This window comes from Canis aureus, chromosome 13, assembly GCF_053574225.1.
Source record: "Canis aureus isolate CA01 chromosome 13, VMU_Caureus_v.1.0, whole genome shotgun sequence".
NCBI lineage: Eukaryota > Metazoa > Chordata > Mammalia > Carnivora > Canidae > Canis > Canis aureus.
In genome coordinates, this window is record NC_135623.1 from 66,616,491 (window position 1) to 66,643,264 (window position 26,774).

The window sequence follows — 26,774 nt, forward strand, 5'->3', positions numbered from 1 at the left end:
ATTTATTCAATATTCATTATTTCATTCATTCATTCAATCAGCAGATACTTTTTGACACTAATAATATTGACGACACCCAGCTGTCACTCTACAGCTTGTTGACAATGCAGTGAACAAATTGCAGATTTAAAGAACATGCAAATAATTAAAACTTATAATATATATTATATAATAAAATACATATATATAACATATATATATTTCATTGATGTTAAAGAATGTTTAATGAGTGAACAGTGGGGTTACCAACCTGAAGTTCACAGAAGTAGCAGATGATACGAGTTTAAAGACAAGGGGGATCCTTGGGTGGCTCAGCAGTTTAGCGCTGCCTTTGGCCCAGGTCATGATCTTGGGGTCCCGGGGTCCAGTCCCACTTCAGGCTCCCTGCATGGAGCCTGCTTCTCCCTCTGCCTGGGTCTCTGCCCCGCCCCCCCCATGTCTATCATGAATAAATAAATAAGATCTTTTAAAAAAAAGAGTTTAAAGACAAGAAGAACTGTGAGCCATGTGACCTTCACATAGAAAATAGTGTGTACCAAGAAAAATAATATCCATGTTTCACCTAGTTATAACCATCTTGCTACTTTACAGCAGTAAAGGCTCTATTTTTGGAGCTTAGTACATGACTTCCCTTAACGTTGACCTCCACTGGGTGAGCCATGCGGAACCCAATATAGTCATCACCCCCTTGTCATGTAGACTGTTCACTTGCATAAAGTTGTACAGCAGAACCCATATATGTTCATGAACTTATTTAATAAGCATTTGTCACAACTTTCCCCCACCCCCAACAACCAAAGTAGGTTGGTTCTCATTTCAGGCACAGCCATTAAGAAAGCTGATTTTTATAAAGTATTTGCACCCACATCAGCCCAAAGAAGCCACGTATCAACATCGAGAAACCAGCCTAGTCACACCTGCCAGTAGAGACAGTTTGCCTTTTAAATAATTTCAATGCTCTTATAACTATTGTTTTCTTTTTTCTACATCCAGAGAGTATGACCTGTGCTTGCAAACTGTGGTTCAGTGAGTTCTTGCATCACACATCAATAAAAGTAATTATTCTTCATTGTGTCTCCCTCTATGTTAGCCCCATCTCCATTAACCATTGTAAGTCTTTGGGCTGAATTCTCTAAAAGTTGAAGTGTCCCAGGAATTACCTCTTAATTTTTTCTCTTCTCTGTTTATACTTACTTATTGGATGAGTTCTTCTGGTTCTGTGGGTTTAAGAATAACCAATAGGATGAAGGCTTCTGAGTTTATAACTCCTTGTCTGATCTCTCTTCTGAATCTCAGACTCACCTGTCCAACTTCCTGCTCATCTCCAACTGCCTACATCTATATCTCCACATAGATATATAATAGGCAACTCGCATTTACTCTTCTAACTCTAAGTCATCCCTAGGATAGTGAGACATAAGAGCAATTCAGTCTAAGGCCTGCCCTAGATAACTGCACTGGGAAGGAGATATCGCTGTCCCAATCTTTCATACAGCCCTGGGCATTTAATTAAATGGATGCATTTTAAAACAGAATTTTAATTATGTTCAGAAAAAAAGAGTAAGGTAAAGCTCCCTATGGTCCAACACACCTCTCCACATATACCATCCATTCTCCTCGCTGCAACTAGAATTCGTTATTAAAAAGTAGGTCAGGCCACTCAGGAAGAAGGATCCTGCGAGCATTCCTCACTGCAAGCCCTTAATTCAATACTCAACAATAAGAGAACCACCAACTCAAAATAGGTGTGAGCATCTGAACACTCTTCATCGAAGAAGACATCCAGATGACAGAGAAGCACATGAAAGATGCTCAACATTGCTAGTTCATCGTTAGGAAGGCGAAAATTAAAACCACAGTGAGATACCACTACACACCAATGAGAATGGCTCAAATTTAAAAACAAAATACAAAATAAGCGACCATTACAAGTGTTGGCAGGGTATGGAGAAGTGGGAGCCCTCATGCACTGCTGAGGGGGATGTATAAAGGTAAACTACTTTGGAAAATAACATGGCAGTTTCTTAAAAAGCTTGATATACATCTAATCTATGTCTCATTCTGCTTTTAGATATTTCACCCAAGAGAAATTAAAGTATATAAATACTTGTACACAAATTTCCATAGGAGTCTTTTTTTGTAATAGCAAAAAACCGGAGATCATCTAAATGCCCTTCAATAGGTGGAGCGATAAGCAAGCGAAGAAGTAAACCAATGGCTGTGGAATTTTTATGCAATAGAATATTACTCAGCAATAAAAAGTATTGTGCTACTGATGTACACAACAACGTGGATGACCCTTAAAAATAATCAGGCTGGGTAAAGAAGCTGGACCAGAAAAGAGTTCACACATTTTATAATATTCCAGGTCTAGAATGGAATGTCTAAACCTAGAATAGTCAAGCCAATCTACAGTGATAGAGCGGATCAGTAGTTGACTGGGGAGAGGCGGGATGAGGAATTACACAGAGGTACAAGGAAATCTTTTAGGAAAAGGTTATGTTCATTATGATAATTGCAGTAATGGTTTTGACCTATTTATACATATGTCAGAATTTGCCAGATTGTGTACCTTAAACATTTGCAACATACAGTATGTCAATTATACCTCAATACATTTGTAAAATTATATTAAATCAGATCCTACCGCTCTTCTGCTCAAAGCCTTCTACTGCCTTCCCAGAATTTTTAGAATAAAACTGAAAGTTCCTGAAGTGATATAGGAGTTTCTACATGATCTGGCCCCTGGCTAAGGTTTCATCTGCTTTTTTATAGCCATTCTTTCCATTGGTAAGTCCATCTGGTCTCCATCATGGTCAAATATGCTTCCCATCAGGACCACCTGCTATTCCCTCAATTGCACACACCTTCCTTCTCCACACGGGTACTCACAAATTGTAAGTACTTTCTAAAGTGCTCACTCTTTAAAATTATCTAATCAAATGCCACCTCCTCAGAGAAGCCCTCCCTGACCACACTATTTATAGCAACCCCTGCACACTCATCATGCTTTACTCTTGATCCCAATATCCCAGTCCATTTATCTCCTTGGATACCATAATTACCTGGTATTACATGAAATTGCTTATTTATTTATTGCCAATTTTCCTCTTTAGAATGTGACAGCTATGACAATGGCGAACCTTCTGTTTTGCTCAGTATTACAACTCCATCACCTACAACAATATCTAAGATATTATGCATAAAGAAACGCTGATGCAATGATATAGAGAATATTAAACCTTCCTCTGTGTGCTATTGCACTGGAATAGCCCTTGTCCCTTCTTTAAAATTTTCCTTTTATTTTTTAATTCTTATGATATGCTGCAGTGCTATATGTAGTCGGACTGGAGTCTTAAAAAAATTGCATATACTGCTCCCTACCTAGCTTTCCCCAGAGTGCAAAGGATCATGCTGAAAGGAGTAGTGATGCCTAAAATATATAGCAAGTTATGATGCCTAAGGGATATACGGTAAAAAAAACACAGGATATTTTAAAGAAACTAAGAGTTGGAAAAAAATCAATAGTAAATGACACTGAGTTATATCACATCTAAGAAACATAAAACAAAATGCCACAGTACTCCACTAGAATGATTTTATTCTGCTACAGTCAACAAGTAGTTTTTGTGCACGTAGGAACAAGAAATTGTTTTTAATTACAAATGAAGTCTTGCATAAAATATAATTTACTTTGTTCATACCTTTTTAACCCTACTTTCCTTTTTAGTTTCCCCTCTTAGTACACAAAAGCGAAAAGTCTGATAAACTTTTATGACATTTTAAATATGTCATGTGCAACTGAACGTGTTGCATATGACATATTTAAAATAAGCACGTCCATTGCACGTGAAGGTAGAGAAACGAACCTAAGTCTGTGCCTAGACTGCTTTAAACCGTATCCTTGTAGCTCAGGCACAAAGGCAGAGGCGTTTGTGTGCACAGAAAGGGAGCATTCATTTGTTTGTCAGGCTCCAGAAGTAGAGGGAGGCCTGGTGTCTAAATGTCCTTTAACTAGATGACTCCTGTGGTTCCACCCATTCTTTTGACTCCCTTCCCAGCGCTCTGAGCTTTCTTCAGCTGCCTCTGGAAGCACCTGAGGCTTCCTGGTGGTCTGGCTGTGCCTGTGCTGAGGAAGGCGGGGAGGTTACGTGCTTATCTGGACTCAGCAAGCTGCCCTGGAGACCAGGTATTAACAAAGTGGCTTCGTCCTGACTTGTATTGCTTCAGAAAAGGCCAGAGAGGATCCACATCTGCTTTCATATTGGCTTTAATTAGTAGACCTATTTTAATTAGTAGACCTATTTTAACTAGTAGACCGTATTTTAATCCAACTGCAGGCTCTTGAAGCAAACGTGAGCCTTCCTCAGTTTCTCAGGTAGAGGTCTCCACCAGAGAACCAAAGTCTTCCTTGGCGCCATTTAAAGTACTTGACCGAACAAAGCTCGGTTCTGTTCACTCATGCCTTGGTCAGATCCCAAATTATACTTAGCATCAGAAAGCTTTTGTATATTTTTGTAAGGATATTTTCATCATCTGTTATTGCCTCTTAGGTAATAGGACACATGAGAGTTTTTTGTGACAAAATTTTTATGTAACAAAAGCTGCTTCAAATTGAGAAGTAATGTATTATCAGCCACCTGGTACATTCGTATCAGATACCAAAACATGCCCCAAACGTCTTTATGTACCTAATAAAGGGATATTTTTCTTATTGAAAATGGTGTTTTAAAGAGTGCTTTATGCCAGGTGATTAACACTCTCCCAACCTGCGGTTCTCACAAATGCAAACCAGAACACAATTTCATTCTTTTGTTTAGGATTTAGCCTGAGAAAAATATTTCACTGCCTTAAAGACAAAAACCACAGCTGGATGGATAGCAAAAAAAGCACTCATGAAATTTTAAAACCTGAAGCGTACTTTAAATTACAAATTACCTCAAACATCATAAATATTCCTAATTCTCAGGCCCATTAACTAAGTTCTACCTCTTTCCCTAAGTCTTTTTTTTTTTTTTAATTTTATTTACTTATTCATGAGAGACACACACACAGAGAGGCAGAGACACAGGCAGAGGGAGAGGCAGGCCCCATGCAGGGAGCCCGACGTGGGACTCCATCACCCCCAGAGCCAAAGGCAGACGCTCAACCACTGAGCCACCCAGGCGTCCCTTCCCTAAGACTTTTCTAATGGAAGTGTCGGTTGCTACTGATAAAACTGTGGAGGACAAAAGGGGACAAAATTCTTTAAGTCCATGGTTGAAGTTTCAGAAGATTTGCTTCTTTTTCTCAAATTCTTCTCGGGTTTTTAATATTTGCTTCATGCAAGAAACTACCAGTCTGTTAAATAAATGGAACACTCAGTACTATATTCAACAACACAGAATTTAATGGCATTTTGATGTTTCGTTTCTTTACTCTAAAAATGTGTACATGCAGATTATTTGTTCATATCTCAACTACCCCAATCGCTGTAAAGCACACTGGACGGTAAAGAGTGTCCGTGCAGTCAGGCCACCTGCCACACCACAGAGATCCCTTGTGCAGTCGCCACCGACTGAGACTACCTGCTGGATATGAACGACCAGAGACAGAATGCCATCGTCCAGTTCACTGGAGACGTGATCCTTGTCACATTGCGGAGGCTGAGGGTCTAGATGACAGGTGTGATGGGAAGGCCATCCCACTCCTGAGGTCCCTTCCAGGCACGGTGGCAAAGCCGTATGCGTGAGAAGGGATGCAACAGTAATTTCAAAATGCACCACGTGCTTGGTCAACACCCTACACTGAAAACCCATGAACTCACACCCCCCTCCCTCCTTTTCAAAGCCCTAAAGAACACTACTCAGGACTTAACGCCTAAAACAGTGTAAGACATAATCGTGGGCAATTCCCTGAGATGGGATCCAGCATACGTTCTCAGGAGGAAATAATCTTCTCTTAGAAAAAGTTTCGAGTTATTTGGAATCATTTAAACTTCTTTTATGTGCTGATTTTCAGAGATTATTTTTCTTCACACTTCCATGTTAAGATTAGGGTGCATTTTCTTTAAAGTATGGCAACGATCATTATTTTAGGGCTTCCTGATATCTTGCGGTAAAAAGCCTGTTGTTCTCTGCATGCATCCCACGTGGGGTCTAAGGCCCCTTGAGACAGCATTCTGCACACAGGCCAGTCACGATGCCTGAATGATGGTGAGAGACATAATAAATTGTGATTCTTTTTTTTTTCAGTGGCAATCACGTTTTGCCACTTACGTACTGTTATGTGAATTAACGGATCATTACAGGCGGCTTCATGATTGAACTAGGCTTGATTCACAATCAGTTAAAATGAGAGCCCTACTGCTCGTTACACAGCAGAGCTTGGCACCGTAGCCCTTGATCAAGACACCTGGCATCGTGGACACTAACTCCCTGGGTCCATCCCGGACGGCTGCCACCACGTTCCTCTGCTCTCACCTGACCTCCTTCAATGCAGAGCACGCGTATGGCCCGCCATTCTATGGTTTGGTCCCAGGACACGTCCAACTGATTTAACTGATGCAGGCATGAGACATAAGACTCGTGGATCAGAGACAAGAGTGGTTTATTACTTAGAACACCTGCAGGAGTCAGGGTATCAGCATCCGTGCTGGTGCTCCATGGCCCAGTTGACACTGGGCCACAGGGTGGGAGACCCATGATGCTATATGGAGTGGACTGTGTCCCAGGAGAGAAATCCTGAGTTTTGGGAACCCAAATCAACTGTAATGTCCAGTAAGCATGCCTGCCCTGTGCTGCAGAGGGAGACACGACCTTTCTCTTCCAAACGTCTTCATTATATGAAATCTCTGGAAGACGGTATGGAGCACAGTGTCTCTGCTGGCAAGATACGCAGAAGTATAAGAGATTCATAGAGAACTGTATCCAAGTATGAATTCCACTTGAGGTAATGCATGCAGTCGTCCTCACCGAATAGGTCAATAGTGGAATGGGGAAATTCTAAAGCAGGTAGGTCCCAAAGAGTTATGCATCTCGCTAGACAAGAGCTACCAGAGGACACGCGGTGGCAATCAGAGAAAAAAGAGATTTCCATGATATCTACTGTAAGCTTTCGAATAGAAAACATGTGTCAGTATAGATATCTCCCATCTTCCTCTCACACCCTTCAGGATGCTGGTTGTCCTTTCGCAACGTTGTCCTTTTGTGAACTACCTTCTCTTTGGTTCTTTCTTATCCACGTTACTCTTACCCACCACTCTTTGTATAACAGAAGGTGTGGTGTAGAACACCCTGCCCACACTCAGAAGACCGGGTTCTAAACTCAGCTCTTTTACATACTAGTTATGTGACCCTGGGCAAGTCATTCAAAATCCCCCAGTCATCATTTTCTTCTACGTGAAATGAGGAGGTCAAATTTCCAGCACTGTTCTGTTACCCCAATTATTCTTTTACTCGTGGTGTCATGGATTAATTGCTCAGGATTGTTACTGACGTGTGTGTGTCTGTGTGAGTGCACGAGGGACTAGAGAATAAAAAAGGAGAGAGGACACTGGTAGGTTAATTTGCCTTTAACGTTGCCTTTAGTTTGCCCCCTAAGGAAAACCCATTTATTTAATGACCACTTATTATGCAGTATATATTATAAACAAATGGTCTAGTAGAAAGTTTCCAAGAAAAGGTCTATTCTGGCCAGCTGTGTGCATGGGACATTTGCTTGATCATGCTGGTTAGTCTTCACAAAACCCTGGTAGATGGACATACTCCCTGTCACCTCTACTCTAGGAGGGAGAGTGAGGATTTATACTGAAAACAAAGATATGTGTTCAGATACTGAATCTGCCCTTTGGTAACAAAATGATCTTAGATAAATTACTTTTTTAAAAAAAATCTTTGTTTTCTCATTTAAAGAAAAGAAACTGAATAATAATCTATATTATGAAACTATTCAGGTGCAGTTCAGCTGCTGTGATTCCTGTCTTCTATGGAAACTATTCCAGCTCTTTCCAAAGGGGTAAGAAGAGAAGGGAAATCACTGAGCTATAGAAAGGAGAATCTGCACATTAATTACAGGCCCTTGTACTTGTAGGGACTATATGGCTTAGTAAACAGTTCACATACACTATCCCATTCCATCCTCAAACAATCCTATTTAATTTTAAAAAATTAAAAGATTTATCTATTTATTTTAGAGAAAGAGAAAGAGAGTGCATGAGCAGGGGTAAACGCGGAGGAAGATAGATGACAGATAGATGATAGATAGATAGATAGATAGATAGATAGATAGATAGATAGAGCAGACTCCCCATTGAGCGGGGAGTCCACCCAGGGCTTGATCACATGACGCTGAGATCAGGACCTGAGCTGAAACCAAGTCAGACATTTAACCAACTGAGCCATCCAGGTGCCCCACAAAAAACCCTATTTTAAAAATGAGTTCATTAAAGTCAAGGAGGATAAAGAATTTGCTGATATCTACACATGAGGTCCAGAGGAGGAACTGAAATCACAGTATTATATTGTTTTTCTGCCTGGAAGCCAGTTATCTCCCCTCTACGTAAGAGCTGCATCTAAGGGGAGATGCCTGATGGAGTCATGGGGGACAGAGTGGTTGGCCAGAGCCTGATCTGTTAAAACATTTCCCAAGTGATTGTATTAGGAGTCAGCTGTGGGCTGGCTTTTAGATACTGAGTACATGGGCGGGACAAAATGCTATTTTATTTATTTATTTATTATTTATTTATTATTTATTTATTTTAATAAATCTATTTTTTATTGGTGTTCAATTTACCAACATACAGAATAACACCCAGTGCTCATCCTGTCAAGTGCCCCCCTCAGTGCCCGTCACCCATTCACCCACAACCCCCGCCCTCCTCCCCTTCCACCACCCCTAGTTCGTTTCCCAGAGTTAGGAGTCTTTATGTTCTGTCTCCCTTTCTGATATTTCCCACACATTTCTTCTCCCTTACCTTATATTCCCTTTCACTATTATTTATATTCCCCAAATTAATGAGAACATATAATGTTTGTCCTTCTCCGATTGACTTACTTCACTCAGCATAATACCCTCCAGTTCCATCCACATTGAAGCAAATGGTGGGTATTTGTCGTTTCTAATGGCTGAGGAATATTCCATTGTATACATAGCCCACAGCTTCTTTATCCATCATCTTTCGATGGACACCGAGGCTCCTTCCACAGTTTGGCTATTGTGGACATTGCTGCTAGAAACATTGGGGTGCAGGTGTCCCGGCGTTTCATTGCATCTGAATCTTTGGGGTAAATCCCCAACAGTGCAATTGCTGGGTCATAGGGCAGGTCTATTTTTAACTCTTTGAGGAACTTCCACACAGTTTTCCAGAGTGGCTCCACCAGTTCACATTCCTGCACCAGTTCACATTCCCACCAACAGTGTAAGAGGGTTCCCTTTTCTCCACATCCTCTCCAACATTTGTGGTTTCCTGCCTTGTTAATTTGCCCCATTCTCACTGGTGTGAGGTGGGATCTCATTGTGGTTTTCATTTGTATTTCCCTGATGGCAAGTGATGCGGACCATTTTCTCATGTGCATGTTGGCCATGTCTGTGTCTTCCTCTGTGAGATTTCTCTTCATGTCTTTTGCCCATTTCATGATTGGAAATGCTATTTTAAAACCGACAATAGTTTCTACTACATATTGGCTGGAATTAGACCCTTCAAATGATTGAAACTAGAAAATTGACATTTGAAGACTCAAAACATTTTCTGCATTTTAATGTGGAATTTGACGAAATTTTTAAATGAAGCTAAGACAAGAAAAGTATATACTCATTGTAAATGAACAATCTCTGGATTTGTGAATCCAGAAAATCGATCTTCTATATTTTTGTTATTCTGTTAAGTAATACAAATTAAATATGTCTGTAATTCAGAATTCATCCTCAAATAATCAGAATTATGTTTAGTCCAACTATAGCTATTTACTGGACTCCAATGGCCCAATTTTTTAGATTCAATAATTTAGACTTTAAGGCATGTGCTGCTTTTTCTAACTCTTATCTTTCTGACTTGGAAGAAAATAAGACCACTCCATATGTATAGGAATAAGGTCTGGGCTGGGAGTGGGGGTTTCCCCCAAGGGAAATCATGCCCTCTCCAACCATCATGCTGGAGCAGGAAAGACTGGACCTTGTCCTGGGGTTGAGAAAAGCCCTGTTCATAGATGGTGTTAAGGAGAGAGTTGGGCTTTGGATCCTGAGAAGAGAGAACAGGGTCAAAGATGATTCTAATTAATGGGACAGAAATTGCCCTTAGAACATGGTAGCAGGCTAGGAGCCATGGAGAAAGATGGGCTCACCTCTGGGAACATTTTTGGTTAATGGGCTCTAGGAAAAACAGATAACCTTCAGCCTAAAGTTGAGTATTTTTTCCTTCCTTGATAATACCTATTGCCAAGTTCTGAGTAATAAATATGATATCTTGGTGTTTTCTCTGCTTTACAGAAATACGAGAAGGAAACGTTTCTTCCTTTGTGTGGAAGCAGACTGACGAGAACTTCAATCTGATCATAAGCCAGCAAGTAATCTTCATTCTAATGTCTTTCTAGTCACCATGCTCCACTACCTCATTCATTACCCTACTGACATTTCCAGTAACATCTTTGGGACTGTTAATGTAGGCATTAGCTCCATGGGGATCCCTTATGAGAAATTCTCATTTACTCCATTATCCTGGAGAGCAATTGCACTGTACTGAGAGAAACAGATGGGAATAGTTTGGATTGGATAGCTCAGTGAGTAAAAAATCAGGACTAATAAAGTCAAGGTCAGAAGATTGTTCTCTATGGTAATCAGGGAGCAATTAACTTGGAAAGAGAAATAATTTTCCAAAAGCAGCAATTAAAGCTATATCCTGGCCAATGACCGCTGTCATCATAAAGCCCAGGTGAGAGAATAAGGATGCTTAATCTGTCCATCAACACACTCATTAGTCCAAAATGACATGTTAATGCCTGTGGGTGCCTGTGAAAAGTCTAGACAGGGAAGAACAATTAAAGGCAGGGAAAGAGAAAGGAGAAATAAAAGAAGAGGATTCAGGGATCACATGTGTGTGTGTCAAAGTACAAAATTACAATTACAAGACATTCAGGATGGTGACCATCTGAATACATTTTATACCTGCAGAGAAAATACTTTTGGAATTCCTCAATGCTAATATTTGTTATCATGACCTGTTTTACTCAGAATGGAGCAGAGAAACCACTCAAAGATCATATTCAGGTGATGAGTTGAGGGTAGTGATATCTTCACTCATAGGCCAGCCAGCATAGTTATAGGTTCAGCTCCAGTAAAAAGGAATTTCTGAAGGACATGGGCTCTGGAGCAGGATTCAGAAGAGATCATTTAAATATATGAACTAAAAAAAATTCTCTGTGGATGTGTATAATTAACACAGGTTTTCAATGAAGAAATAAAGTTAAAGAAAACAGTTATTTGAACCAGTGTTTAGATTATTAGTGTAGAGTCAGAGGAACTGAATCAACCACTTGACCTGTATGGGACTATTCCTGGAAGATAAATCAGAAGGGTGAGACCCTTTCTGCACTTAAAAATGTCCTGTTTACATATCTCCAGTTCATCTAGTTTCAGCAGTACTTCCTTTGATAAGATTTCAGTGTGAAGACTATGGTGCTATGGGTGATAAATAGCATTTATGTGGTTTTGTCCTGCTGCTCTTTTTTTTAACAAAGCCATTTGCACTCATGACACACACACATACCTGGTCAGTTAAATGTATATCACTTAAGCAGACATTACATCGAAGTTATTCTAGTGCTTTAACCCCAAAAGGAAAGGTATACTGTAGGAGGTAATTAGCGTGTTAGGTTTGCCCATTGCTATTTTAAGTGTAGTTTTAGAGCATGTTTCTGCAGAGCTTATCTTCTCTTAATTGCAGAAAAATAAAGCAATATCCTTTAAACAGTGTCCTTGACTCTCATTCTAGAAGGACTATTAGGAGAAAAGAACAGAGGTGGAGGACAATCTTGAATCTGGAAGGAAGCAATATAACAAATGGATTCTGGAATGCTTCCTAATACTGTGAATTCAGTAAAGATTCAAAACAAAGGTAATAGAATTATCTGATGTGGCTTCAAAGTAACCAGAACCGTTTCAGTGCTTTTGCTTACTCCCCTGGCTCTCACAAGCTGGCCACAGATACGCAGATGAGAGAGGCTTGTTGAGCAGAATTTCCAAGCATCTATAGACTGTTTTCAGACTAAGCCAAATGAACAGGGACAGGCAAGTAAGAGAATGTTTAAGAGAAATGTGATCCTGAGGCTCTTGTCACTGTGGCTGATTATGGCAGTGTTAATGTATAAAGAAACTGGACACAAATGATCACACCTAATTTGCTTCTCTGTTTAAATAGATTCGACTGTTTAAATAGATTCGATTATTATAACAATGGAAAGATAACACACTATCTTTCATAGAGTTCAGCTCTATGTTTAGCATTAACTGATAGAGTAATGCTAAACATTTGCTGAAATTAGTAATCTCTCTTAGGCTCTAAAAAAATAAAGTAAATACCAGCAGCTGGTGCCGATATATGAAATTTGTATCACAACTTAGATTTCAATTGTGTCACAACACATGTGACTCTAGCTGCAGCTTTGGTTGAGTCTATGCAATAAATCACCTTAGTTTTAGTGAGAAGTATATAAAAAAGAAATGTTTCATAAAATGTCAATTTAAATTGAGAAACTGACTCCTACTTTCAACTAAATTCCTATTCCATGAGCAGGTGTTGGAGCAGTTTTCAGTTACTGTACTTCACTTATTCTCAGGGAGCACTGATTGACTTATTATTATGTGCATTTTCTTAAAGATTATTTATTTATTTATTCATGAGAGACAGAGAGAGAGAGAGAGAGAGAAAGAGAGAGAGAGGCAGAGACACAGGCAGAGGGAGAAGAGGCTCCATGCAGGGAGCCTGATGTGGGACTTGATCCCGGGTCTCCAGGATCAGGCCCTGGGCTGAAGGCATTGCTAAACCACTGAGCTACCCAGGCTTCCCTATTATGTGCATTTTTATTGTGGTGGTTGTCAGGATAAGAAGATGCCAAAGATCCACTGAGTAACTCTTCACAGCATCTTCTTTATGTTATCGTACCAAAGTCTTTTTTTCCTAGAGAACATAGGAAATAGACTACATGATATTTTGTTCAGACTGATGCTTTTCATATTTCAGTTGCAGAGTTATAATAAAACTTCATACACCCTGTGAATGACATGGAAAGAAAAATATCTAATTTGTTGGCAAATGTGTGAAAGGTCAAGTGATTAAGATAAAAAAATGCCTAGAATAATACCTGAAAAACAAGGAAGTAATATTTATAGAACATTTCCTCCCTTGATTGTTCATTGTTTAAGGTACAATTGAAAGAAGAACGCCAAGCAATAAATTGGTCCATTATACTTTTTTGCTCTAAAGTAAGAAATAATTATCCTTTTATGTATATGATTATATACTGCCTCATTTCACCAAGGATTATGACAACTTACAAAAATGTATGAAAGACAATAAAATTGAAATAAATTGAACCAGAAAACATATTCATAGACTATGTAAAACTAGAGACAAAGAGAATATAATAAATTATGAAAAATAGACACTAAGTTCCTATACTCCCCCCGTCCCCCACTAAATATAGCAGAAAATTAGGCTCTGAGCTCCCAGGTGACCAAATCAAAAAGAAAAACGAAGTTTCAAATTTTGATTACCAGTTAAAAAAACATATAACAATTTTAGAATCTCAGAAGTGACTTTTGTTTTCTAATACTCAGTTCCAAAAAGTGTTGTATGGCTTATTTTTCAAGGGACATACACTAATGTGCTCATGTGCTCATTCATACATGCAAAAACACAGTGGGGAGCAGGATTCTGGGAAGATGTCAGGAATCTGTCTCCCCACCTAGACAATAATTACACTGGTGGAATCTGTCTGCTATAACTATTTTGGCAGCCCCCACTGCCCAGCTCTGTGGCAGTCAGACAGGGATGTATTCTAGGAACAGTCTGCAAGAGCAAGGGTAAGTGAAAAACCCCCTGTGCTCCAAATACTGGGGTCTGTGTCCTCATTGCTGATTGCTGCTTTTCACCTTGATGTACAGATGCCAAAGAAGTGGGTGACCATTTTTGTTGCATACACACCCACCCTCTGCATTGTTACAAGCACTTCTCCCTCCAGCTAAAGTGTCTTGAAGGGATTTAAAAGGCCAGAGTCCCTCTTACCCCTTTTATTTTTCTCTTTTTCCCCTTCTGGATTCCAGAAAGCGACTAGGATATGCAAAAGCAACTGACTATATGCAGAAATTAGAAAGTCACTTGTATATGCTGAGGGAGAAGTGCAGGCTCAGAAAAAACCCGAGAATACTTAAAATTTACTTCACAGACTGATCTACAGCACAGAAGATTGTATTGCTACTTTGTTTTATACAACAATAATTAAAAAATTAAAAACAAAATATCCAAATGAACAGTGGGGAAAGGGGAGAATCTGATTTTCAGAATTACCACATTATTAGATTCAAAAGTCCAATTTTCAACAAAATGTCACAAAGCATACAAAGAAGCAGGAAAGTATGGCTTATTTTTTGTCCTTTTGAAAAAGGACAAAAAATCAACACAAACTGTCCCTGAAAAATGACTGGATGGCAGATCTACCAGACAAAGACTTAAAAAGAAAAAAAAAAAAACTGTTGTAAAGATTATCAAAGAACTAAAGGAAGATCCTGGAGAAAGGCAAGAAAATCATGTGCGAACAAAATGGAAATATCTGTAAGGAGACAGAAAACCTAAAAATAATTCAAAAAAAGTTCTGGAGCTGAAAAGAACAATAGCTGAGATGAAAAATTCAATGGAGGGATTCAAGGGCAAATTTGAACAGACAGAAGAAAGAATCAGCAACTTGGAAGTTAGTACCTGGAAATGATCAAGTCTGAGGACAAGAAAGAAACATTGGAGAAAAGTGAATGCAGCCTAAAGGCCCCTTATCTGTGGGGCCCCATCAAATGGATCAACGTATGTATATGGGCTTCCAGAAGGATAAGAGAGACGGAAGAGAGAACATATGAAGAAATAATGGCTGAGAACTTCTCAAATTTGTTGAAATATATGAATACAAACAACCAAGAAGCTCAACAATCTAAGTAAGATGAACTCAAAGAGATGGACACTGAGCACCTAATAATTAAACGTTTGAAAGCCAAAGACAAAAAAGAATACTAAGAGAAGTGATTCATTACATTCAAGATATCCTCAATAAAATCAACAAATTATTCATCAAAAACTTTGGAGATCAGAAGGCAGTAGACCAATATATCTGAAGTATAAAAAAAAGAAAAACACCATCAACCAAAAATTCTGTATCTGACAAAGCTGTCCTTCAGAAGTGAGGGAGAAATTAAGATATTACCAGTTAAACAGAAGCTGAGGGAGGTCATTACCATTAGATCTGCCCTGAAAGCAATTGTCAAGGGAGGTTTGTGGATCACAACCAAAGGACACTAGACAGCAAACTGAAGCCATGTAAAGAAATAAAGATCTTGGTGAAGACATATGTTGGCAAATATAAAATCTAGTGTTGTTTTTAACAATAGTTTGTAACCCCAATATTTATTTGCCAGATGATTTAAGAGACTAATACAATTATAAATCTAAAACTTAGCATTATTATAACTTTGATTTGTAAATCTACGTTTTGTTTTCTAAATAATTTTAGAGACCAGTAATGTGAAAGCACATGAGCATCCTGCATAGACAACACTGTTTCTTTTCCTCCAAGGAGTTGAGAAATTTCCTTTCACCTCAGAGAAGCTACGTTGATGTGAAGCTGGAAAGGTTGAGCCATGCACCCTCTAATTTCTGTAAATCAACTTTGTTTTTTCAGCAATTGTAGGTTCACAAAAAAATTGAGCAGAAGGTATAGAGATTTCCCGTATACTCCTTGATTCCACACATGCACATCTCTGCAACCGTAACATCCCACACCAGAGTGCTACATTTCCTACAATCGATGAACCTACATTGACGTATCATTATTGCTCATGTTGGTTGAGCTGATGTCACTTAGTCAGGTTGGCTGATATCACTTAGTAATATGCAATTAAGTTTCCTCCTTGTCTTTTCAAGGCTTATGGCTTATTTATTTATTTATTTTTAGCACTGAATAATATTCTATTGTCTGGATATGCCACGGTTTATTTATATATTTGCTCACAGAAGGACATCTTAGTTGCTTTAGCATTTAGGCAACTATGAATAAAGCTGCCATAACTATCTTTGTACAAAATTTTGGGTGGATATGTTTTCAACTTACTTGAGTAAATACCAAGAAGTGAGATTGTTAGCACCATAAGAGTATGATTACTTCTGTAAAAAACTGGCAAACTGTCTTCCAAAGTGGCTGTACCATTCTGTGCACCCATCAGCAATGAAGAGAATCCCTGTTGCTCACACTCACTTTCTGCTCTCCATTTTTGCTGTCTCAACTTCCAATACTTTTTTTTTTAAACATACTCTATGATAATGTTTAACATTTAGTATTTTGACTGAGGCTTTGTTTCATTAGAAATGTGGTTCAGGCAACTGGCACCCGTGTCGTGTTATTCATAAGCCAGCAAAGTCCCTTCACCTCACGAGCCTTCATCCTGATCTTAACACATCAGCAGCAGGGCAGTTTGGTAGACTGAGGCTTTTTACTCAGAGACCAATAACTAAATAAGACACAGATCCAGAGAGATAAGGAGACTATTAAAAAATGGCTTTTGACCGTGAGTACATTTTGAAAGCTGAGTGAACATGATTAGCACTTTCTAATATCACACCTTGCTTAAGTAAAGGAAACTAGGTTCAGGGTCTGCCAATAATGCAGTCTAATAGGAGAGACTCATATAATCTGCAACATTAAAGGATTAAACTGTCAGGGTCATGAGGAAATGGAAAAATTTCATCTCCTTTCAGGGGACTATAAAAAAGATTGTCTTTCATGAAGCACAGTACTTAGAAGACAGGAAAAATACTTTCTCCTGAGAATTTGTAACTATAGCTAGCCTGAATTCACATTACATGGCTGGGCCAAAATACCTCAAGCTGAGAATTTATTTTAAAGTGATCTCAAGCTGGTAGTGGCCTGAGGTACTAGCAGAAGCAAATATAAATTTTCTCTGACGGAACCTGCTTTTAGATCTCAAAACAATTCCCACAGGTAATATTCTGGGATATATGAGCTCACAGTCAAGACTCAAAATACCCAAGAAACCAAGGTATCACATATGAAAGCCAGCAAATTAACTGACCGGTGAATTGGACATGCAAAGGCTTCAAATTCTGAAAGTATGAGATGAGCAATATGTTCAAAATGTTTAGTGAAATAAATGAAATAATTCAATACATGAGTCAATAAGACAACTCTATTAAAAATTATTCATCAGAATCCAAGATGAACCAAATTGAATTTCTACAACAAGAATGATTTAGTAATATATTTTTCCCCTGTAGCGGTTCCTGGTTTTAGGTGTACAGATCTTGCTCATTATATTGCTGAATTTATTCCTGAGTTCTTTGTATTTTTTATGTTATTATAAATATTGATTTATTTTATTTTAAAATTATTTTTGTAAGAAAAAATATATATTGTGTATTTGGTAATTTGACCTTGTATGGACTTTTCTGGCTGTATTTACGCATTCCCGTATTCTGTTTTTGGATTCCTTAGGATTTTCTGTGAAATCAGGTCATCTGCAAATAAAATCAGTTTTGCTTCTTGCTTTCTGAGTTTTATAACTTTTATATTTCTTATGCTTGCCTTCTTGCCCTGGCAAGGACCTTCAGTAAAATGTTGAGTAGAAGTGAGGACATTTATCCTTGACTTTTTCACACCTTAGGGAGTCTGCTTTCACCATTATGCATAATGTTAGCTCTAAGTATTTGTCGATGGTCTTTATTATTGAGGGAAATCTCTTCTCTATTCCTCGTTTGCTCGGAGTTTTTATCATGAACAGTTAAATTCTGTCAACTGTATCTTCTGAAACTACTGAGTTGATGATATTTTGTGGTTATACAGCTACTCAGGGGCTGTTTTGTGAAACCAGTCAAGCTGGAACACTTAACGGTGACTAACTCAGTATTACATCCAAATATTAGTTCTCTATCCCTCTCTATCTTATTTCTTTTTCTCCCCTCACTCCTGCTTCTTGTGAGTGAATTGTCTCAGACCATTCTGTTTCCTGGGGCTCCCAGGCTAAAGCACCTTATAACTATTAAAGACACTGAATCAATAGCTAAAGATATTTTATGAAAAGAGCACAAGACCCAAACGGCTTCACAATTGAGTTCTTCCAAAATTTTAGGGAATAAATAATTTCAAGCATACACAAAGTCCTCCAAAGAATAACAAAGACTTATTCAGTCTCATTTTATGAAGTTAGCATATCTCTGATACCCAAACTAAAATATATAAGAGAAATAAATTAAAGGACAATCCAATCCATGAACACGGATGCAAAATTCTCAAAAACAAAAATGCCAGAATACCGAATCCATTGTTATGGAACAATGCAAAAAAATTGAGAAATCTGTACTTCTCCTGGAATGTTAATGTATACTAAATTTAGAAAGATAATTTATATATCTCAAGACATTAACAAGAATTTTTTTTTAAAGATTTTTTTTATCCATTCATGAGACAGAGAGAGAGAGAGAGGCAGAGGTAGAGACACAGGCAGAGGGAGAAGCAGGCCCCATGCAGGGAGCGTGATGTGGGTCTCGATCCCGGGACTCCAGGATCATGCCCTGGGCCAAAGGCAGGTGCTAAACTGCTGAGCCACCCAGGGATCCCCATTAACAAGAGTTTAAGGATAAATGTAACATAATTATTCTAAATGATGTAGAAAACATTGATAAACCTCAGCATCAACTCAACATAAAAAATTATTTGTAAAATAGGAATAGAATGGAACTTCCTTTAATATAAAACTGGTCACAAAAAACCTAGAGCATATTTACATTATACTAAATGCATAATGCTAAAAGCATTTTTTTTTTCAAACTTAAAAACAGGACATGGGTGTCAGCTGCCACCACTTGTATACAATACTGTTGGAGACTAAGCCATGCAATAGGCATGACAAAAGAAATAAAAGGCACAACAGAGGAGAGGAAGAAAATTAATTAGCCATTTCTTTTTTATACAGAAAAATTCAAAATTATCTACAAAGAATTATTAGAATCAACTAAGAAGGTTTTAAAAATATTTCTAGATACAAAATTAACATACAATAATAGCATGCAAATTTATGTACTACCGTAAAACTATACTCCATGATGTAGGAAGAGATTTCACATCAGGTGAGCAAGTGCTTTATGAGACAATTATAAAATTTTATTAAAAGACAGTAAAATACTTAAAAGAGTAGATAAATATACTTGATCTTAATGACTGAAAGATCCAATATTTAAGGATATTACTTTTCAAATCTATATGTAGATTTATTTTTTTAAAGATTTTATTTATTTATTCATGAGAGACACAGAGAGAGAGAAGCAGAGACACAGGCAGAGGGAGAAGCAGGCTCCTTGCAGGGAGCCCGACGTGGGACTCAATCCCGGTTCTCCAGGATCACGCCCTGGGCTGAAGGCAGGAGCCAAACCCCTGAGCCACCCAGGCATCTCCCAAATCTATATATAGATTTAATGTAATTTTGGCATTGCCTTTTCTGACTGTAACATAACTATAATGGAGAGAAGAAACTTTCTCACTCGCCCGTTGTCTTTTTTGCACTCTGTCTTCCTAGTAACCCTAGAAAACAGGGTTACTTCTATATCCTGGGTGCTTTTGCATTTCCTATCTGTAAGCCTCCCAGCCATGGAATGTAGACATGAACTAGTAAGTCTCAGAATTCAAAGGTTAGAACCTCTCAGGACCTCCCCAACCCTGCATCCTGGAATGTATTCCTAAGAACATCCTTTCTTCTTCTGGCCAATGAAATTTCATGAAAATATCACCCTTTGCATGGATATCTGTGTTGTTGTGTCAATGCCAGTCCTAACAGCAATGGCAATAGAACAGCAGACATAAAAACAAAACAAAACAAAAACAACAACAAAAAAACAAAACCAAAACCAAAACAAAAACAAAAACAAAAAAACAAAAAAACAAAAACAAAAAAGGAAAAAAAAAGAAAAAAAAAAGAACAGCAGACATCACTTAAGGCACCTGGCATAGGGGATTATTTGTAAGCAAGCAAATGTCAATTCCAAGGACAATGGGAAATAACTACACATTCAGTTAAGAGTCTTTTGGTTACAAGGGACAAAAAACTCAACCTGATTTGACTGATTGCTAACTGGAAGGTTGAGATGTTGAACAGCTTTCAAAGTTCAAAGTTGTCATTAGGAGAGGTTGTTCATCTTTTTGTTGAATTCTGTTCTCTTCCATGCCCAGGTGCATTCTTAGACTCCATATAGCTATAATAGTTCTAGATAGTTTCAGCCTTGTACACTTGGTTCAAGCCCAACAGAAAAGAAAGCTTTCCTACATCTTTATATACTCGGCTAAGTCTCCACTTAACTGGTAAGGTCCGTGTTGTGGGCACCATTCCTGCAGCCGGGGCTGGAATCCTTTTCAGATGACATGAACCAAGAGGGAAAAAGGAACAGCAAAATCTGTGGCTATGCTAAAAGGACACAGAACAGAAGGTTGGGAGAGAAAACAACATCTACTTTATAAAGTGAGATCTGTATGTCTAGACAAACTGGATTTTTGAGATGGGATCGATCATACACCAGTGGGTGAATTGATTATTACTGATAATATGACACCATTAATAATGAAAAGCTGACAATGTCTGGATTCCTCAGATTACTGGCTGCAATCTGAAAATGATCTTTTGGGAAAATTAAATTAACCTTTTTGATGCCATTTACTTCTAACACCATGACCTTGCAAGGGCTCAATGTCTAAAACTCCATAATTAGAATCGTATTGCTTTGATTAAAACCACTGAAGACTTTCTGCCTACATAGAATGCAAAATGTCATATCCCAACTTACACAGAAACAGGAATTTGTTTTTCAGCAGCATTGAGATTAGAAGGAGAATATGAGCAGGTAAGGAAGCAGAAAGGGAAAACAAGATCCCAAGGATAATCCTGACCTTTTACCTCTAGTCTCTTGATCCTCTTTATATTTAGACCAGTGGTTTTTAAGTTGGTGATTTTTCCAGCTTGGGAGTTGGCCATGTTTGGAGAAATTTTTGGTTTCTCCGAGTAGGCGTGTGGCAGTAGGGTACTGGCATCTAGCAGGTGGAGGCCAGGGATGTTAAGTATCCTACAATGCAAAGGAAAGCTCCTAACAACAAAGACTTATCCTGCCCAATATGTCACCGGTATTGCTCTTGAGGAACCCTGGTTTTACACTCAGAATCAAATTTCCAGATCAACAAATGACACCATGATTGCTGTTCTCTCCTGGCTAGTTGATAGCAGCTGGGAAGTCATCTATTACAGTTAATGAGGTTTTTGTCCTTCTTTCAAATACGCTACATGATGGACTAGTGTCCTTTGTGACTTAGACTTCTAACAGCGGGTAAAGCTCGCTACATTAGCCTACCTGAGAAGTTGGGGTTGGCAGACACTAGCTTCAGCAGACATTGCATGTTGAGTCCCTGACAATACTGGGGCTCTTGTTTTTCTCTGTCAATTTAATTTTCCGACTTAACACCAACAGTGAGCACAACTGTCTTGCTGTGTCTGACACTATCATTTTGGGCAGATCATGTAGAAAGAAATAAAAAGTGAAGCACAGAGCAAAGATCCAATTTTCTTCCTGAAAGAAAAGGACTCGAGGTGAACCAATTTGTTTGGCTGATTTATGCACCTTGGACTACTGGGCAGCTGAAAAGGAAATAACATCCCCCAAATAAGTAACGAAGCAGTGCTGTATTTCTAGTATAATGAAGGAGCTAGTAGAGAATCTATACCCCTGATGGGTGTTTAGATTGAGTGAGCAAGCTCAGTAACGTTGTTGCTGAGTGAGACATTTCCTGGAAGACAGAAAACTATGTCAAAGTGTACACAGCCTTTGTCTTCTCAAGGGTATTAGCAATGATACATTATCAGCGTGATCCAAATCAGTAGGCCTTACCTCCTATCCTGAGCTCTGGTGATGGCAACCTTACCCTCTCCAAAGAGCAGTAAGAGAAACTTCATTCTATTACATAATCTGATCTTGCCTGTCTATGTAGCGATTGCCTACGTGATCCAGATGCTTTTCACTTTGAGGCTACTTGTGACTCTTTCAAAGCAACTCAGATACTACTTAACGATGGAGAAACATTGAGTTTACGAACACACTGGCATATAATTAATACTTAGACCATCACAAGAACCCATACATAAGGTCGGATACTGAGACAGAGCGGAGAAATGCTTTGTCTAAAGTCGTAGAGCTAGTAAAAGCTAGAGTCGAAATCCAGCTCTGTTGTCTAATTGCTGTTCCAGGGCTTTTTCTACTACACCAATATAGGCTTCTACTCATAGGGAGAGAAACAGCACAAAAGGAAGTCCATTTAAAACAATGAAGAAGAAGAAAAAATATTTTGGAACCCAACTTTCATCTTTTCTGAGAATGAAGAGTGAAATTTGAATAAAATGCTTATATCCGAGTGTCTAATATAAACTTGGTGTTTATATTCAAATTCCTCAGGTAAATGTTCCTAGGATTCTGATATTTTATGTATCTGGAGAAGGAGTTAGTAGAGAAATATCTCAAACGAAAGAAAGCCAGTGTGTACAAAGAAATGAAGGAAACAATTTCCTAAGAGTTTTTAAATTCCTTTCATCAGAGAGTTGCAGCTCATAGTGGCCATAGAGGGTGGAGAGGAAATGCGCTGCCATCTTTGGTATGTTGGGGCCTTATATAGATTTACGAATCACACGCTGAAAATGGAAATTGATAGTTACTGTAGGAGTTTTTTTTTCCATAAACTAACTCTTCCTGTAATTTAAATCTGTAACGTTTGCAAATTTAAGTCTTGGTAGGAAAGACCTTGCTTAAACTGGCAAACTTGCAAGCTCATTATCAACATACTTGCTGGAGAGGTCACATGTCTGCAAACCTCAGTCCCCACAGATGCTTCTCTTGGGGACTGGCGTCCCTCCTACATAATAGACCCTGGGCCTACATGAGAAGAGACTTAAAGCACCACGAAGTTAGGGTAGAACCAGGGACTTCACACATATATTAAACTCTGTTAGTACATAGTTACTGCCAAAGAATTTCTGAATAAACTGCAGAGTAATGTAGACATAAGAAGCATCGGCAGTGTTGACTGGCTTCAATCCAGCTTGTCATTTGGATCCTCTGCTGTTCCTATCTTGCGTTCATAATAATGATGCCACTTTTTTGCATCCTAGGAATGCCCGCTTAGGGAAAGCTGAAGAAAATATTATCTAAGGAGGCCGACGCTATTTTGTCTAGCATTAAGCTCAGGGGCAGCAAAACATTAAAAGGGAAAGGTAGGAGTTCTTCAAAAAGAGTAGAAGTCATTCGTTCATAGTGAAAGAGTTTGAGTCCAGCCTGTTAAAAAGGTTAAAGGGAGGGCGCTTGTGTGGCCCAGTTGGTTAAGCATCTGCTTTCAGCTCAGGTGATGATCCCAGGTCCTGGGATGGAGCCGTGCATTGGCCTCCCTGCTCCGTGGGGAGCCTGCTTCTCCGTCTCCCCCTGCCTGCCGCTCCCCCTGCTCGTGTTCTCTCTCTCTCTCTAATAAAGGAATATATATTTTTTAACAAGTTAAAGTGATGTTTCAGAGCATTCACTCCTGCCCTGAAATTTATTTATTTTGTTCATGACTTAATTTTTTCCCACTCGGTTATAGTACAAAGGCAGGATGAGATTCTAGAGAAAGAGATGATAAAATACAGATTATTAAGACTCTAAAAGAGTTTTATTTATTTTCTTAACCAATATTTCTTTTTCTCCTCTTAGTCGTTTTCTTTTCTTTTCCCAATGGTTTTCTCTTTCAAGGTCATTTTTATCCAAGAACAAATAATTTCAGGGCCAGATTTCCTAGGCCAACCACCTGATTGGGAGATGGAAAGACCTGGAAGGCTGGGGCCTATCCTTGCTGCTGCCTCAATGATGTCAGAAAATAATACTTAGGCAGGGATGGGCTGGACTGTTCCAGGGTAGGAGACTGTGCTAGTTTTCAGTCTGGGTCCCGAGGAGGTCAGGGAGCTGCATGTAGATGAAGGGGCTCCAGGCTCCCCCCTCAAGCTCAAGGTTTATTAAAGACATTCAACCTTCATCTTTAAGTACCAAGCTTCCACATGAAATATTTTTAACTAAAAAAGGGGGTTAAGTACTAATTACAATTGGAAATGAGTCATTTCTATGATGAACAAACTGAGGTCCAGAGAGCTTATGTGGTCACCTAGGAATACGAAGCCTAATTTCCTATAATAGATACACTTTGACTCTTGAAGGACAGAGGCCTCACTTGCAATTTCAATTCACTTGGAGAACAGTTTATACCTAGGTTAATAGACATGCCGGGACTTTTACGAGTTAGGACGGAAGGAGTGATGGATTGCTTTCCACCTTGATACCTTAAAAGACACACCAAATAATCTGAGCGTGGTTCTGACCTGCTAAAATGCCTGCCCCATAGTCTCCCACAACCTGAAACTTTTCAAAGACATATGCCTCTTGTTTTTCCTTTGATATTGGGCATATTGCAGTAACTTAATGACTGATAGCAATAGAAATTTTATTTTACACATCTACTTTCACTTGTATATCTTGGAATTAAAAAAAAGGCTTTTAACTATTATAAAGACTTCTTACTTACTAGTGTTTATAATTACTACAGTCCCAGTTTACTAGATTACTAGTTGTAGCTTGAAAGAACTGAAGTAAACATTAAATAAAACAAGTTGTATAAATGAAAGCTATTCCTTCCTTTCTATATAATTTCCGATTATCTTTTATGTTTCACTTTTTACTTCACTTTTTAATTTTTTTCTACTTAGGGATAAATTATTCATGACAGTGATCTTTTTCAAAATGTAAATGTTTAGAAGGTAGGAACTTTATTATTCTTAAAGCATCAACTATGACTTGTAATTATGTGATGGTGATGAAGAACAAAAAGCAGTTTTAGGGCAAGTTCTTTTTTTCAATGGTATATGTTTTCATTAATGTATGGAAGCCTAATGTCAGAAGACATATGACTTTTTGGAAGTTAACAATATCATATACATATACAAGTATGTATATAAACCATTATTAATATATATCAATATGTAAAAATCATTTTATTATGCAAATATTTCCTTAAGGTACGTGATCATGTGTCTTAGATATATTCAATAAAGGTTTGCAAGATTTTCCTTCGTTTGGTCAATAAATGATTAAAAGCATTTTAAGGTTAATGATCTCATGATGTGATCAATCATTCTAACCTACAATCTGCCACCAGGGCTTCTCATTTTGCTGAAAGCAAATGATTTCTTGATAATGATCACAAGAAGCACATCTGTATGCTGGTTGAAAAGTTAATTAAAATGTGATTCCATCTGGTAGTCCAGTTGGGAATGTCACTATTCGATTTAATCTACAATGAGCTGAAATGAACTCTGCATAATCAAAAGATATAATGCAGTGGGGGCCATGGAGATGTAAGTTAGGCAGTGTTGCACATGTTAATTTAAATCTTTTTTTCTTCTCTTTAAAATTTTTTCTTTCATAAAAGTTAGAAACCTGGGAAAACAAAATTTCCTTATGATTTTCTCATTATGAGTACATTTCCCTTTATGTGAATTTTGTCTAAATACTCATTTATTCCCATTTTCTCCCTTCATTTTTAATAGAATTGGAGAGCTGATGTGAGCACAAATATTCTCTTGAAGCTGCTGACTTCAATTGCTTGTTCTGCTCTGATACCATGTGTATTAGGTTCTTACTGCTGTTATAAAAAATTATCACTAACTTGGTGTCTTAACACAAATTTAATATCTTACAGTTCTGGAGGTCAGAATGTCCAGAATGGGTACCACTGGCTAAAGTCAAGCTATAAGTAAGATTGTGTTCCTTCCAGAGGCTCTAGGACAGAATCTGTTTTCTTGCCTATGCAAGCTCTTGAGGTTGTCCACATCCTTTTGACCTGGTTCCCTTCCCTCTTTGAAGGCAGCAATGGATGATCAGGTCTTTCTCATGACGCTATCTCTGGTTCTGACTCTTCGATTTCTCTCTTTCCGTTAGAAGACCTTAGTGATTACCTTGAGCCCACCCAGATAATGCACAATAATCTCCTTGTCTTAAAATCAACTGATTAGCAACCTCAATTTCATCTGCATCTTTAATTACCTCTTGCCATTGTAATACAACATATTCACAACTTTTGGAGATTAGGATGTGGACATTTTGGGAGGCCATTATTCTATCTTCCATATGTTGTAACTAATTTACTCTAGTCCATATTCTTGCATAGAGACTGATGCCTTTACCTTCCTCCAGAGTAACTGGAAAATTTTTCCTTTTGGGTTTGGCTGATGTCTATCAGTTTGCACATATGCTGACAAGCTGACAAGTATTTCTACTCACAGGTTTTCCCAAGGGATGAAGAACTGGAAAAAAAAACTTACATTTAAAGGCTGTTTCCTTTGGGTGTTATTGCAATGTAGAATTGAGCACGTTTAAATTCTGTTTCCTTGTATGGAAAAGCAGAAGTTGTTTTTAAAATTAACTCAGA

The 26,774-nt window shown here is 38.3% G+C and overlaps 1 protein-coding gene across 4 annotated transcripts in view; it reads right to left on the bottom strand.

Moving 5' to 3' along the window:
• The window catches only part of MARCHF1 (membrane associated ring-CH-type finger 1), an 800,751-nt gene that overhangs the window by 168,570 nt on the left and 605,407 nt on the right, over positions 1–26,774 (bottom strand). The window lies entirely within an intron of this gene.